The sequence below is a fragment of the Geotrypetes seraphini genome, chromosome 1 (genome assembly GCF_902459505.1).
Source record: "Geotrypetes seraphini chromosome 1, aGeoSer1.1, whole genome shotgun sequence".
In the NCBI taxonomy this organism is placed as follows: Eukaryota; Metazoa; Chordata; class Amphibia; order Gymnophiona; family Dermophiidae; genus Geotrypetes; species Geotrypetes seraphini.
The window spans coordinates 355,185,835-355,200,406 of NC_047084.1; the positions used below are offsets into that span (position 1 = coordinate 355,185,835).

Genomic DNA, 14,572 nt, shown 5'->3' on the forward strand with positions numbered 1-14,572 from the left:
CCACGGACTATGAGAGTCTTTTGAGTGGTGTCGCTGAGGACCATGAGTGATTGGCTGAGAAATTCTAATGGTTGCAGAGGAAATACATAGAATCATAAAATATAAGAGGAAGAACAGGGGGATTATCCGTTGCCCTTTAGTGGAGTTTGAGCAGAGCAGGCAGATCCACAGACACCCCAGGATGATTGACACCAATAGCTGCATTTCGCAGATGCCCTACTGTGGGACATGGCTGTGAGGTCGTGGCCATGGGTGCCTGCCTGAAGGGGTGTGACCAAAGGGGCGCCCAGTTGGTCACGCCCGTTCAACGTACTGAGAAGCAATAAGCAGGATACTATTTTTCAGGTTTTAGGTTTATTTAAAATTTGATTATATCGCTTATAGTACTTCTAAGCGATGTACACTTAAAAACGGGGTACATTATTATAAAATAAGAACACATATCAAACCATACAAGGACCAACATGATACAACAGGGAAAAGTGTTGAACTACAATAGTTATAGTAAAGAAAGCAGGCTAGGGAAGCATATAAAGGGTTGACAGGGGGAATCTCTGATGTCTCCTGAGCTGCATATTTCTTTAAAAAGAAGTACAGTACTCCCCTGATATTCACGGGGGTTCCATTCCAGGAACCCCTGCGAATTGTGAAAAACCGCGAATACGGTTTTTCAATGGGGAGACTGGAGAGGGCAGCGGGAGAGACAGGAGAGAGCAGCCGGAGCGCCAGCGAGTGCAGGAAATCACTCGCTGTATGCTCCGACCGCCTCTTCCTGCACTAAGTCAGGCCTTATCCAATCAGGAGCTGTTTTGACACGCAGCTCCTGATTGGTGAGGCCTGACTTAGTGCAGGAAGAGGCGGTCGGAGCATACAGCGAGTGATTTCCTACACTCGCCGGCGCTCCGGCTGCTCTCTCCTGCCTCTCCCGCTGCCCTCTCCTTGTCGGCAGTTCGCAGTCAGAAAATATCACGAATGACCGGGACCGCGAACCACCGAATGCGAATAAGTGTGAAAAGCATCTTTGAATAAAAAAGACTTTAAGCTGCTCTTAAAGCGATCGAGCTTATGTTCTTCTCTAAGATGAGAGGGTAGAATATTTCATAGCTGCGGAGCATAAATTGTGAATATTTCATTTCTTCGAGTATTAATGACTTTTAGGGAGGGAATTACAAATAAATTATGGTCTGCAGAGCGTAAGGATCTCAATGGTATTAAGAGTTTGATTGTTGATTTTCCTCTTTTGATAATGCACGTCCCGGGTGGGTGGGAAGATTTTTTTAAATTTTGAGTGTAAATTTTTGGATAAGTAGAAGGTGGGGGGGATGATATACGTATTTGTCATAGAATATAATTCTGATTGAATTTAAGTGCTGTTAAAGTATAAATGATTGTATAATATGTTGCACTTATTTTTGGCTTTAAAATGAATAAAGATTTATAAAAAAAAAAAAAAAGAGCTTATCTAGGAATGCTGGTAAGTTTGACTGTCGTATTTTAAAACAGAGCAAAATTATTTTATAGGTAATCCGATAGGATATTGGCAACCAGTGGGCATTCTGTAGAAGAGGCTTTACATCTTTGTGTTTGTTTCTGTGTCTAGTTTTGGTGCTGCTAATTAAATTCTGTGCATGACCCAAATTGACAACAAGCTTTAATTTGATCTTTAATTTTTTTTTTTTTAACAATCAAAGTTGTGCACGGAAATCCATGCAGTGACACCTAAATTGACACTTGGTGACACCTAAATTGAGGCACCTTCTGATGCCCGACACCTACCAGGAAAGTGGACATGGTTAGGGGCTGAGAACAGGCGTGGTTGACTTTGGCATCACTAGGCATCTGAGATAGGTGCCAGTAAAGCTTGGCCTAATATACTGGTTCCTGCCTCTAGGACAGGGGTGTCAAAGTCCCTCCTCGAGGGCCGCAATCCAGTCGGGTTTTCAGGATTTCCCCAATGAATATGCATGAGATCTATTTGCATGCATTGCTTTCATTGTATGCTAATAGATCTCATGCATATTCATTGAGGAAATCCTGAAAACTTGACTGGATTGCGGCCCTCGAGGAGGGACTTTGACACCCCAGCTCTAGGACATCCAGTGATAAGAACATATGAATATCCAGTAACCCAACTTCGCAGAGGCCAATCCAAGTCAAAACTACCTGGCAAAACCCCAAATAGTATCAGCATTCCATGCAGACTATGGACTTTTCTTCTAGGAACTTGTCCAAACCTTTTTTTTTAAACCAGCTGCATTAACTGCTCTTACCACATCCTCTAGCAATGCGTTCCAGAGCTTAACTATTATTCTCTGAGTGAAAAAATATTTCCTCCTATTGGTTTTCTAAAGTATTACTTTGTAACTTCATCGAGTGTCCCTTAGTCTTTGTAAATCTTGATGCAGTAAAAAATTGATCCATTTGTACCCGTTCTACACCACTCAGGATCTTGTAGTCTGCTTAGGCACTGCTGGGCGTAATTCCATATAGGATGCCCTAGCGGTTGATTGACAACCACACGGACCAGTGCCTAAAAAGTTAGGTGCAGTTAGGCGTCATTTATAGAATCTGACTCTTTATGTACCTAAAAGGTTCTTGAGTAGTTAATGAAGAAGCTCAATTTGATCAGATTGTGAATTCATGAATCTAGGTAGTTCCCAGTTCTTGGAATCTTCACAGAATATTATATCCACTAGGGTTACATTGTTAGTTAACACTTCAGTCTGAGGCAGAGAAAGGAGTATTTTGAAATTGTATTTTTCTAAAGAGGATGTTCCCTTTTGTGGTCAAGCAATAACAATTTTTCCTGATGTAGCATATCAGACACAGAGGAGCTAGAAGGCTTTTTTAAATTTAAAGCCTAAAGTCTTAGCTGTTGGAGTCATTTTTTTTCTGCGTTTTCCATGCAAATGCTCCATCACTCATAGCAGTGGTTTGTTTTCTTGCATCCATTATATTTGGAGAACTTTCTTAAATAAGCTTGTTCTTCAAGGTAATGTTTCTTTTTTTTGTAAATATTTTATTGATTTTCCAAGTATTTAACAGTGCAATATACAGATTTATGAACACAAAATAAAGCAAGAAAAGCACATACATCTTACAAATACCCCTAAGCAATCAATTTATCTCACCCACCCTTTCCCTGAGTAACCAGTAAAAACACAAATAAATATATACTTCAATATCCTTCCCTTATTTAAAATAGCAATGTAATCCACCCTCCTCCCACCCACCTACCCACCCTGGATGTGAACAGAAATAAACCAAGAATTAAAGACAAAAATCAAGGTAATGTTTCTTAATAATTTCAGAGCTGGAAGTTGATAGATTTGATTATGCTTGCTTTGCTTAACTAGCTATGGGTGATTTGTTATAGCTTATGATCTCCATGATGTGGCCTAAGATGGTTTATTTTGATTATCTGAATTATTTTTGGGGCCTGTTCTTATCTATTTCTGGTGTAATGTTCTTACATTTTAAATTGCAAAATGGAAATGACAAAGAGTAAAAGAAAATCCCAGTCTTAACTTGGAATGATATGAAATAGTAAAAGATCCATATTGAAAGATGCTGAAAGGATAGAAAGAATACACTGAGTTACTCTATCAAAACGATCAAGTGGATCAACAGCCATGATCAGAAATGTGGTGATGAAAGACGACATTGAAGCAACATTGAAAGCTTTATCAAAGAACAATAGTTAAGCTCTGGAACGCGTTTCCAGAGGATGTAGTAAGAGCGGATATCGTGGCTGGTTTTAAGAAAGGTTTGGACAAGTTCCTGGAGGAAAAGTCCATAGTCTGTTATTGAGGAAGACATGGGGGAAGCCACTGCATGGAATATTGCTACAGCTTGGGTTTTAGCCAGGTACTAGTGACCTGGATTGGCCACCGTGAGAACAGGCTACCGGGCTTGATGGTCCATAGGTCTGATCTAGTAAGGCTATTCTTATGTTCATTGATGGCATTCCCACTGAAGTATCCACGCAAAACAACAGTGCTAATTAGGAAAAAAGTTGGCATTCACCACAACATTGAGAACAGTCACTAATGATAAAAGTGAGGAGGAAAAAGCCTCAGAATCCCACTGTCTCCTCAAAAAATGGCAGGCAATATAAGGGGTGATCACTGGCATTTAAAAAAAAACAACAAACCTTCACTCACACACTGCATTTTCAGTGGCTAAAAAACACTAAACACACAAAAGGCTTTGTGCAGTGCAATAATTACAAAGTAATTTATGAACAAGGGAAAGAGCTTATCTGTGACCAGGGATCTACCACACCGATGTCAGCCAGCGTTTCGCTATTGGAGCTGTCACAAGGTGTGAAAAAGAAGATCCATCCTGGGTAGAAGTGCATCAAATCGATGTAAAAAAAAAAAACCTTCTTCCCATTTAAGTATTACAATAATCAGATGCGGTTGTTACAATGCAACACAATGCATAGGAATAATTATGGGGGAAGCAGCCTAACGGGTAGAGTAGGGGGCTGAAAACTAGGGAACTCTGCTTCAAATCCCACTGCATCTCGTTGTGATCTTTGACAAATCACGTTACCTTCATTGCCTCAGGTACAAACTCGGATTGTGTGCCTGTAGGGCAGTGTATCACAAACTGTGTGCCGCGAGATGGCCAGCGAGGAGGAGAGGCACCAGCAGCGCAGGATTAATTCGTCGAGGGCCCCTAGGCACACAAGTACACTGGGCCCCCTGCCCCGCCCCACCCCACTATGCGCCCAGGCAGAAACAGGAAGCTGTGTCAGAGGGAAGCTTTGGGCATATAGCACCGCTTGCACAATTACAGTTCCCGTTGTCTTTCTTACCTGCGTTGCTTGCTTGTCTTACTTTCTGTCGATGGGGGGCTGCGTTGCCGATCGGGGTGGGGCCTGTGTTGCCGATCAGGGGGGGCACGTTGCTGATCGATGCTGGAGGGGCCCATCGCCGTTTGGAAAAAACAATGTTGATGCCCTCCTTCATTGGGCCCCCCCTGACCATTTCAGGCCCTAGGCACGTGCCTACTTGGCCTATTGGTTAATCGTGCCCTGGGCACCGGTGCCGGCTGGCTGCTTACAGGAAGTACCTCTCACGGCGAGAGGCACGTCCTGTAGGCTGTCAGCCGGCACCTCTCCTCCTTGCTGGTATCTCTCCTCCTCTTCGCTCACCTATCCTCCGTCAGTAGCCCCTACTGACATAGAAATAGGCTCAGGGCCACAGCTGGAGAGCCTCCATACATGTGTGGATATCGACGTGATGAAATTACACATGTGCATGATGTCATTACATCGAAATCTGCGCACCTCAGGTGCCATCCAGCCACAGCACCGAGTTTAATGTGCTACGGTGTCAAAAAGTATGCAGGACATTGCTATAGGGATAGAAAAAAGCCTCATATACCTGAATATACACCACTTTAATGGCTTGCAGGCTGAATATAAAATTAATTAAATAAATAAAATAAAGCAAAATTATAGGGCTATAAAAACATTATTGTTAGGAAAGTAATGAAATGTAAAAGGACAAAGAGACCACGGTGGTTTTCAAATGAAGAGGATGAAATGCTCTAGAGTTGAGACAAAAAAAAATAAGCACTCATAAATGACTAGAAATTGCAAAATAAGGAAGCCAAGCAGAAATATTGGGGTAAGCTACGAGAAATTGGAAAGTCAGTGAGGACTCAGCAGGCACAAAAGGAAGAGAAATAGCTAAGAAAGTAAAACTCCTGGGCATCTCTGTCGATAGAGAATTAGCGTAGAGAATGACACGGGGACAAATTTTTCCCCATCCCCGCGGGAACTCATTTTCCCGTCCCGTCCCCGCGAGTTCTTTTTTTTGCCCCTGCCCCCTTCCTGCAAGCTCCGTCCTCATCTGCACAAGCCTCAAACACTTTAAAATCATAAGTAGCAACATTCTAGAGCTCAGATTGTGATGTCATAATGCCTCATTCCACCAATGCCTGAGCTCCGTCCTCATCTGCACAAGCCTCAAATACTTTAAAATCATAAGTGTTCGAGGTTTGTGCTATTAAGGCAAAGCTTACAGGAATGGGGCAGGGACAGAGATAGCGACAAAACTCACGGGGACAGGATGGGGAAATTGAGGTGCTGCAGGGACGGGGACAAATTTGTTCTCGTGTCATTCTCTAAACCAGAGCACAAATGGATAAAGGCTGGGGGTCTGCAGAAATTTTTCAAAGGCCCGTCTTCATTGGATATGGAGACGTCCTTGGCACTCAGCAAAGTCATTCAAATACAGTGCATTCTCACTATTCTCTGGGGTTAGTTCCTAGAAAAGCCCTTGAAACCCAAAAACGTGACTATGGAACCATTGATCCTGTGAGACACAAAAGAGAGTGGGGAAGGGACAGAGCACATCAGCCACATCAATTTATTAAAAGCATATAAATGGGTAAAACTTATACAAAAAAAAATAAATAAATAAAAAATAATAATGCAAACCTATTAGAGAGTCAGAGTCTTTTATCCTTTTTGTACTGGACTCTCTGATAGGCTTGTATTATTATTTATTTAATTTTATTTTTTTTGTATAAGTTTTATCCATTTATATGCTTTTAATAAATTGATTGACCGTCTGGCTGATGTGCTGTTTCCCTTCCCCACTCTCTTTTGTGTCTTCCATTACTATACGTGGGGCTGGGTTTTCCTTTTTGTTATAATAACCGCGCTTATTATACATTTTTGCTGCCTAACACCATAAACCTTCATTTTGTATACAATTCTTGCAAAGGACAGCTTGTTTATTACATTCTGCATTTTAACAGGAAATGCGTCCTATACCCCATAGAAATTTATACAGAATGTGTTGATACAAACAACGAATCCCCATCAGGGACTCCGGACCTCCCTCCACCCCCAACCACCCTCCCAACCCCAGCTCCCCCACCCATCCCCAACAAACCTCCAAACAACCACACCCACCAACAGGACCCACACCCAGTGGAGCCCCAAAAGATCAACAAAATGCAATGGGCCCCCACGCACACTCACAGAAAACCATGTTAAAGATAAGCAAAGTAGTTAAGAACCAAAAAGTCACACGGGTAGGCAACAAAGCCAGGTTCCGGTACTCCGCAGCTCCGAGCACAAGCCAAAATGGAAATAATCAGAGTAAAGTAACCCCCCCCCTCCAATACAGAAAGGCTCCACAAGTTCAATCAGGCAAGTTGTGTTACAAAGGCTTGGGCCGCCTCTAAAGAGTCAAAAGACTTCCAGACCCCATTCTCTTGAATATTGAGGACTGCCGGATATAAGAAAAGAAATCGAATCTGCTTTGCTGCCAATGCCACACACAACGGTTGAAACTTCCGCCGCCGAGCCTATAGAGCCACAGAATAATACTTAAGAGTATCTCTCTGGAGACAATATTGCCTAAGGATTTCTACCTTATGAAGGTAATTATGCAGTTCCGCTACCACGACCCTAGGCTGCTGTCGCTCAGTCTCCAGGTGGCCCACCCGATGGATCCGTTCCAGGCAGAGGAAACCCAGGCCAGCAGGCAAAGGGAATTCAGCGGCAAGCCAGTCTTTAAAGGTAGTCCCCAATTGACGATCTGACAGCGTTTCCGGGACCCCGATAAAGCGTAAGTTGTCTCGCCTAGAGCGATTTTCGAGATCTTCCGTTCGTTCTTCACTCACCGACAGGCGCTGCTCCAGACTAGCAAGTCAATCACTCAGGGTCTACGCCAAGTCTTCCACTGCCGAAATTCTCATCTCAAGCTCTGTGGTTCGGGTCATCGTCTCCCCCAGCAAAGTCTCAAATGCAACATTTGGGTCGAAAGCTTCTCCATTTGTGGGGTCAAAGCAGATGCCACTGCCGAGGTAAGCTGCCTCAGTTGTGTGACAGTAAACTCTGCCATCGAAGACAGGCCCCGCCTCCACCATGCTGTCGTCGACCAGCCGAATTTTCTCCTTGGTTTTAGCCGCGGTTCTGCTGGCTCGGCAGCCACCCGATTTGGACACAAAGTTGTCCATAGGCTGACCAACCGGAGGAGGGAACCATGGAACTGCAAGTTGCCAAAGTAGTGAGTAGTACAGGGCTGAGCGCGCGAGGGCCCGGCAGCTGCAGATCACACGTCCGCTCTCCTCACTGCATCACGTGATCTCACATTCTGCATTTTATAAATGCATTTCATACACACTGTTTTTGCTAAAACAATCTTTTTGGTGTAATAATACTCAAGCACAGCTCTATGAATATCTTCATCCTCAAGGGAACACACTCTGCGTGACCGCAAATAAGCGAAAATGCCCAGAGAATAGAGAAAATAGATTACATTTTATTTTGTGCGAATAAGTGAATCTGTGAATATGGAACACGTGGATAATGAGAACACACTGTCCAGATGGAATGTGAGCCTGTTTTGCAATAGACAAAAGATGATAAGCACAGGATAACAATAAGCATAGGATGATAAAACAGGTTAATATTAAGTTAGAATGACTTGAACACTTCTCTTTCACTCTGTATCACCTTCTCTTTCTAATTAGTCTGACCCTTAGGGCTAGATGCACAAAACACGATCATTAAGACCTTGTGGGTCGCTGTTGGCCGACCCTAGAACAGTGATTGATGTTCCAAGAAGTTTGCATGTAAGTTATTTGCACGGAGGTCCTGTTGGAGGTTTTTCTTTTTTTAAGGCACAGATTTTGTGCATGTGTTACACATGCACAGTATTTGCCCCATTAAAAAAAAAAAGTGCCAGCCCCCCTCCCGCTGATGATGGCCCTCCCTGATGATCCCTCGATGAACCAGAATGGAGCCAGGAGGGATGCCCATTCCCTCTTGCACCGTGAAAACCCCCCGTGCCAGCAAAAATCAGTAGGAAGGATGCCCATTCCCTCCTGCCACTGGATGCCCCCTGTGCCAGGATCCCCGTGAAATGTCTCCGTCCCTTCCTTAAAAAAAAAAAGTCGGCAGGAGGGTTGCCCACTCCTTCCTGCCACTGGATGATACCCTCCCCCCCCCTGAACTTCACCCTGTCTCAGATGTTGACAGCTGGAGAGATGCCTGGTCCCTCCTGCTCCGGGGGCCACTACTCCAAAATGGCAGGCCTTCCCCTTCCCAGTGTGTCATGTGATACATGGGGAGGGGCCTAAGGCCCTGATTGTCTCAGGTGCTCAGTCAAACCAATCAGGGCATAGGCTCCTCCTTATGTATCCCGGGATACAGAGGGAGAAGCCTAAGGCCTGATTTGCTCAGATGCCTAAGGCGAGGGGCCTTAGGTGTCTGAGCCAATCAGGGCTTTAGGCCCCTTCCCGTGCATCACATGATGCACTGGAAAGGGGAAGGCCTGTCATTTTGGAGTGGCGAGCTTTGGAGCAGGAGGGACTGGGCATCCCTCCTTCAGTCAACTTCTTAGACAGGTACGGGGGTGGTTAGGAGGGGGGCTGGGGGGAGCATCCAGTGGCAGGAGGGAGTGGGCATCCTCCTGCTGTTTTGTTTTGTTTTTAGGAAGAGGAGGGCACATTTCAGGGGGGATCCTGGTGTGGTAGGGCATCTGGTGGCAGGAGGGAGTGGGCATAGCTCCTGCTGATTTTTGCTTGTGCGGGGGGTGTCACGGTGTCAGGATTGAGTGGGCATCCCTCATGCCTTCTGGTTCATTGGGGGGTCATCGGGAAGGGCTATCATTGGTGGGGGGGGGGAGCACAGCATTAAAAAAAAAAATGGGCCAGATATTGTACGTGTGTAACACATGCACATCTGTATCATTAAAAAAAGAAAAAAACCCTAATAGCTGAGTGGCAGGAGGCTGCTTTGGAGCTTCCCCAAACCGGCTTTGCGCACCAGTCGCTCTCAGAGTGACTGGTCAGATGAAACTTCTGTGCAAATAATTTGCATGCAGACTTCTTGGAACATCAATCGCTTTTCTGTATTGGCCAAAAAAATCGTCCAATAGCGACCCACCGACCGTGTTTTGTGCATCTAGCCCTCAGTGGTCAATAATGGATGCGAAAGCTGGACACTAAGGGGTTCATAATAAAAAAAAAAGTCTAAAAAGTGTCCTAAATAGCTACTTGGACGAACAAAAAGCCTGATCATCCAAGTACCCATAACCAAAGCTGGTTTTTAGACGTATCTAAAAACGGCTTAGGCCTTTCCCCTGCCTCTAAAAGCACAGAGAGAAAAGAGGCGTGTTTAGCGGAGGGGAAAGGGCGGGCAGTGGGTGAGAGTTGGGACGACCTACACCTAGGCGTACAACAGGTATAACCAAAACTGTAGGTAGGTTGCCCAGTCGGCACTTAGACCTTTTTGACTTAGACGAAGTCAAACCAGGTTTAAGTGCCGAAAAAGGGGCCGCTGAGCTGATGGCTGCTGGCGCGATCAGTTCAGTGGCCCGGCAACCTACCCACTGCAACCATCGTGGCAGGAGAGATGCCTCATCTCCCCTACCACGATGCGATCACCCCTCTATCCGAACTGCTATGACCGCGGCAGGAGAGATGCCCAAACTCTCCTGCCGCAGGTTGTGGCAGTTCGGGTACAGGAGTGATCACATCGCGGCAGGGGAGATGGCCAATCTTTCCTGCTGCGATGCATCACCCCCCCCGACGATATCGGGGAAAGAGGGAGCCCAAGCCCTCTTGCCCCGACGAACTGCGATCCCCCCTGACAACATCGGGGCAAGAGGGAGCCCAAGCCCTCTTGCCCCGTCAAACCGCGACCCCCCCCGACAACATTGGGGCAAGAGGGAGCCCAAGCCCTCTTGCCCCATCAAACTGCGACCCCCCTGACAACATCGAGGCAAGAGGGAGCCCAAGCCCTCCTGGCCCCGGTGACCCCCCTCTGACACGAAGGGGCCAGGAGGGAGCCCAAGCCCTCCTGGTCCCGGTGACCCCCTACCCCCCACTAAAATACGGGCAGGAGGGATCCCAGAGCCTCCTGCCCTCGACACAACCCCCCTCACCCCAATGACCACCCTCCCCAGAACCCCCGATTGCCCCCCCCCGCCGACTCACGACCCCCCCGGCCGACCCCACGACCCCCTTCCCTGTACCTGTTAAGTTGGCCAGACAGACGGGTGCCAAGCCCGCCCATCCGGCAGGCCAGCCGGGTCCATAATGGGGCTGGATTGGCCCAGGCAGCAGAAACCCCGCCCACAGGTGGGGCCTGAGGCGCCTGGGCCAATCAGAATAGAGGTGCAGGGAAGGGGTGCACGTAGGCGGCAGGGGAGGTCGAGAAGGAGCGGGGGTCAGAGAGGAAGACGGGTGCTAGCGCCCCACCAAGACGGCGCCTGGGGTGGACTCTCCCACACCTCCCACTTACTTTGCTACTGCCCCAGGGGCAACTGAACAGTTAGCTGGTGTTTGTACCTGCTTCAGAGCAGGTGGAAATGCCACTGTCCAGATTTTATAAACTAAGCATATACAGTGTTCTCCCATGAGTTTGCGGTTCACGAATCACGGACTCAATCATTCGTGGTCTGCTCTGACTGACTCTTCCTGTAGTAAAGTCAGGCTACACCACTCAGCAGCTGCATGTCAAAGCAGCTCCTGATTGGTGTAGCCCGACTTTACTACAGGCAGAGGCGGTCGGAGCAGACCGCGAGTGATTTTCTTCACCCGCCGGCACTCCAGCTGCCCTCTCCTGCCTCCCTTGCCTTTTGACAGGGGAAAAACCGCATTCGTAGTTTTTTTGAAATTCACGGGGGTTCCTGGAACGGAACCCCCGTGAATTTTGGGGGAGTACTGTATTGCCTTTGTAAAATTAGAAATATTTGCATGTTTTGCCAACCTACACAAATCAATTCCTACAAGTTGCCTTCTGGAGAGCTGTGTATGCTGCAGATTTACACATGTAAATAGCAGCTTTCTAAAATAGCTATATACATACCAGATGAATAATTTTATAGTGTCTATTTGCACCCATATAGTACTGATTTAGGGAAGTGGCTTTAAAAATTGTCCTCTTGGAGATCAGAAAACAAGGAACAAACAACAGATGAGGAAACATCAGAGGAAACATGACACACAAGAGGTCTCATGCACAATTGTTCAACAATCACCCATTTACCTCAATGGAATCTCTCATGCTCAAGTCCAGTTGCTCTCCACTTTGTACACAGCACAGGCAGTGAAACTGTTAGCCTCCACTTTCTATCTCAAGGGAGGAAGAGAACCTGAAATAAAAGTTACATTGCACGTGGTCAGAATATTATACATTGCTGTACAGTAATGCAGAAGAATACAGTGTCTGAATTCATTAGTGACAAGTGGTCAATCCAGCACAACAATTCAATTACTAAATAGACCTTAAAATCACTAAAGAGTATATTTAACTATCATAGGCCTGCTCCGGAAACCAAACTAGAGAGTAAAAACTCCCACATGAGGGGAGAAAACGCTCTCTAGCCAAACACCTGTTTTTTGGGGGCTGGAGAGCGTTTTCTCCCCTAACATGGGAGTTTGTACTCTAGTTTGGTTTCCGGAGCGGACCTATGATAGTTATATATACTCTTCAGTGAAGCCTTTTGACTTCCTGAGTTTGATCCTTTGGGTTTTGAGGTCTATTTAGTAATTGAACTGCTGTGCTGGATTAACCATTTGTCACTAAGGAATTCAGACACCATATTCTTCTATATTACTGTGTGGTATAAGGTGTCTTGTTATCTTCATAAATCCTGTACAATTGCTATGTCATAGTAGAGTGCATGCTAAACTTTTATAAAACAAGTTAAACCAGTTAAGGTATTAAGTTTGTGGTAATCTTTTTTTTTTAATGCCAGCTGGCAAGGTAACACCCCCCAGGTATTCAGGATTGGTATCCAGATATCAACTGGTGCTGAATATCTGGGAATGGAAGAGCAGGGACAATTCCCAAGAGGTCTAAAAATATAATCTCTTGGGTATTTTATATATCCCTCCTTTTATAAAATCTTTTTTTTTTTTTTTTTAAATATATCTTTATTGATTTTTAATCTAAAAACAGTGCCAAACAATAAAAGAACAGTAGATATTACATACATTGCACTATCTGTACAGGTATATATCATTCAAGATTTTCAGATTTCCTACATTTAATAATAACATAATATATAATATGAATGAAGAATAAAGTTACCTAAATGTCACCATCAATATTTATTTCCCTCCCTCCAACCCCCCTCCCCCATGGATGTGTAAGGTACATGAACAAAAGGAAAGATAAAATAAATAGACATTATTATAATTCCACAAATTTAGTCAATGGGCTCCAGACTTTATTAAATACATCACTAAATCCCCTACATTCTGCATTAATTCTTTCATCTTTTATAAAATCTTAGCTCGTTTTTTAGTGCCGGCCTTGGCGGTAACAGCTCCAATGCTCACGTGAATTCTATGAGCGTGGGAGCTGTTACTGCCACGACCAGTGCTAAAATCGCTAGCGTGGATTTGTAAAAGGGGGAATTCAAAAAATATAATTTGATTTTTTTAAATTATTTATTGAATTTGAAACTTTTTTTACAAGAAAAAACTTCTTGCTAATGAAACACAGTAAAAGTACCATTTAAAGGTCTAAACAAAAAATAGAAGACAATGGAATACTTCCTTGGACCGCTAATATTACTTGAGAGGCCAAAGTAAAATAAAGGAAATTTTCAATTTTCAATAAAGAAAAAATACTATGCATAGGCTATTAAGACTGAAAAGCACTATCTTCTTTTATTGTCAGTTGCAACTTAAGCAATTTTCTTCAAGTCCAGAAAGGCCAATTGCTCTGGGGCGAGAAAAACATATTTTGCATCTAGGTATTTAACCACACATTTACATGGTTAGGCTAATAAGAAAGTGGCCCCCAAAGATCTTGTTTCCTGTCTCATTAGAAGAAATAGTCTCCTTCTTTCCTGGGTTGATCGTGTCACATCTTGATAGACCCAAATCCTTTTGCCGTACACTTATGTCTTTAGTATGTCGGAAATAAAGTTTCATTATAGCGTTTAGGTCCTGTTCGAAGATCAAGGAGACTAATAAGGTAGATCGTACAGAGGGTTCTGTTATTGACTCCTCAAGAATGGCAGAAATATTATTTATGTCCAGTTCAGATGATTGAAGGCTGACAATACCGGCTTCTTGATGAATATTTTATGAAGAAGTAGGTAGATAATATGTTTTGTTAACAGGTGGTATACAATCAGCGAAATACTATTATTTGATTAATATCAATATTTTTAATTTATTATGATATATTTAAATTTTTTCATTTATTGTCTAATTTATGTTAATATTTATTTAAAAAAATGTTCATGCATTTTAATATGTTAATATGGATTTATATACATTTTTATGGTCATTATTGGGCCATGTATCTGCTTATTTGTAGACTTCTGAGGAAGGTACTGAAACACTGGCCATGTTGAGTCAGTCTTGCACTACTGAATCTTGAATAAAGGTCCCAGTGGAAACTTCTCTTTGTGCCTACTCTTGGATTGACTGTTTATATCTTTGTAGGGTGTGCTTCCCATTTTTCTTGAATGTCTGGGAATCCCAGCTGACTAGTTTGGCTCTCCATTTAGAGGAGAAGTTATCAATGTGGGCTACAATCATTGTTCCCTCTAAGCCAGTGTATCGCAAACTGTGT

General features: G+C 44.2%; 1 long non-coding RNA gene across 1 annotated transcript in view; it reads right to left on the reverse strand.

Moving 5' to 3' along the window:
- Positions 1–14,572, reverse strand: part of LOC117367900 — a 59,877-nt gene that overhangs the window by 8,481 nt on the left and 36,824 nt on the right. The window contains exon 3 of the long non-coding RNA XR_004540878.1: positions 12,026–12,131. This is a non-coding gene — a long non-coding RNA (uncharacterized LOC117367900). The remainder of the gene's footprint in view (positions 1–12,025; positions 12,132–14,572) is intronic.